Raw genomic sequence first — 2,818 nt, forward strand, 5'->3', positions numbered from 1 at the left:
CAATATCCGTCAGGGTTACTTTATTGGACAAAAATACAACAAGTCAGTGAGACAAACACAACACAAAGAAAAGGTGTTTGTGTGGGTATGCATTTGTGTGAATGTTGTTTGTGTAGGTTAACATTTAAGTGTTGGTGTATGTGTATAACAATGTGTAACGGTGGCCAACAAAAGGACATAGACGGACAGTCAAAGGTAAACGAGTACAAGAAAAGTTAAACATTGAAGACGCGACAAGACAGACTGGCAGACACATAGTGACGAACAAATTACAAGTTGAGTCCGCTCTGCAGCGCCCATTTTCTTGCGTGTCACTGAGGGGAAGGAGCACGCAGTTGAGCGGTGACTATTACACCTATAACCGCCCGAGTTTGCATCGCTCCTCCCCTCTTAAAGGGCCGCCTTTGTGCAAAGGCCCTGTCCCCTTTTCAGGAGTAAATCTTCACCAACTAACCAAGATATTCTGAACACAGAGCTTCACTGAGACTGTTTTTCTTTATTAGGTTACTTTATTATAATTCATTGGAAATTAAATAGCATCGGTTCTCATACTTAGCCTACGCAATTGATCCATATCAAAGAAAATGCCTCTTTCATGCTTAGCCTACGAAATTGATCCATTTAAAAATAAATATTTATTATTTCATGATTAGCCTACGTAATTGATCCATATAAGAACACAAGAATGTAAGGAGTCTGCAGGAGTCTGGTTTGCCTATAACCACGAGGCAGCCTTCCTTTCCTTTCCTGTTTCATGCTTAGGCTACGTAATTGATTCATATCAAAGAAAATGCTTTCCTCTTTCATGACTAGCCTACGACATTAATCCATATAAAAAAATGCTTTCTTGAAAAGCCAATATAATTTTCATCCATATGAAATAAATTGAGCGATAAAAAAATAACTATAAAAAAGCTACTTTCTTTCTGACTGGGAGGGGGGCATTCATCATTCATGTCATTAGAAAGGGAAACAGTCTGCAGTCCACTGTCTCCCATAAGTGGCGGTGAGAGACTGCGGGTCTGCGAGTGCTTCCACATCCAATATCTTAAATTCCTTTAACCTCTAGTAAAATTTCCTTAGATTTCCTTGACCTCAATCCAACATTTCTTTATATTTTCCCTAACTTTCTTAGGTATAATTTTTTTAATTTCTTTTCATTCAAGCTAAACAGCGGTAGTCACATAAAAGTACTATTTGTTTTCTTTAATTGTTTAATTAATTGTTTAACAATTAATTATTAATTCTAAAATTTCCTAAAAATAATTCATAAAATAATTAACATCTTGTTTAGTGTAAATAAATAAATCCTACATGCCAACTGAAATAAGTATTCTTTCTCTTTGGTACAATAAGACTATAAAAATATATGTTCCTTTCACATAAATTACACAATTCCCATAGACAGACCACTGCAACACTGAACTCCAGTGTTACAGAGGTCCATGCTATATCCTACATGCCGACTTATAATACACACTCTTCTCTTAGGTGCAATTAATAAGACTATGAAAATCTATCAGCAATCGCGAATAAGAGCAGCGGAAATTATCTACATGAGGGGTGCCTGTGGTGTGTCAAGGTGGGAGAGAGTACTGAGGTTACGTATGGAAGGTTCGGTATGAGTGAAACCGCAGTGGGAATGGAATGTGGAGTGGTTGAATGGGTGAAGCGAAAAACACTGAGATGGTACGGACATGTGAGGAGAATGAATGAATGTGACTTTGCAAGGAGGGTATATGAGAGCGCAATTGAGGGGGGAGGAGTTAGGGGAGGCCACCAATGAAGTGGATAAATAGAGTGGAAGAATACTGGAGGGAGAGACAGGGTGTGAGAAGGATGGAATGTGCTAAGAGAGCCTGAACAGGGAGACCTGGGGACAACTCTGCCGTGGCCACTTCCTTGGGGGAAGTTCCCGTGAGGGAATGAGGCGTCAGGGATATAGATAGAAATAGACAGATAGATGAAAATCTATATTCTTTGGTATAAATAAATATACTGTATCCTACATGCCAAAAATTAAATTTTCTTCTCTTTAGGCATTGTTGCAATAAACAAAACTACAAATATAAAATATATACTCCTGTCACAAAGGTAACACAACACAACTTTACTCTCTGGCAGAGTCTGACCCTCCCCATCTCTTTCCTTATATGGTATACCAACAGTGATACTCAATTGTAAACATTATTTTTCCTTGAAACCACTTAGGAATAGTTTTCTGATATTTGAACATTCATCATTATCTGCACTGGCTTTCATTTTGCTGTGAAGTCTAAGCATACTAGGTGGTGGATCTATGACTGCAGCCTGATGTTGACCTTTTCTCTGGAAAGCTGTCTTTGCTGTAATTAGACCAAGTAAGCTTTCATTCTTAAGTGATGCTCGATGGTCGTTCTTAATCAGTTTCAGCTGACTAAACAATCTTTCTACAGCTGCATTTGAGTAAGGGAGAGAGAACAATAGTGAAACCATCCTGCTGAGCTGTGGATACTGTGCATTCCCTGCTATATTTTTGGCTTCAAAAACTGATTGCCAAAACACACTGTGATCTAAACTTTTTGACACACTAGAACTCATGGATAGTTGTCTCCATTCAAGGTATGTTTGCTGCAGGTCAACAACACCCTTCAAGTATGGCAGCCTTTCAAAAATAGGGGACAGTGAAGGAAGAGTTAGATTTTGGGCTACCTCAGGAGATAGGCAAGATAAAAAATCAAAATTTCCAATGTTATCAAATCTAGAGAGAATCTGCCCTACACATTCTCTTAGAAAATCTCTGCAGTGGGAATAAAACACTTTTACATGAGGATGATCA

The sequence above is a fragment of the Eriocheir sinensis genome, chromosome 23 (assembly GCF_024679095.1).
Source record: "Eriocheir sinensis breed Jianghai 21 chromosome 23, ASM2467909v1, whole genome shotgun sequence".
Lineage (NCBI taxonomy): Eukaryota > Metazoa > Arthropoda > Malacostraca > Decapoda > Varunidae > Eriocheir > Eriocheir sinensis.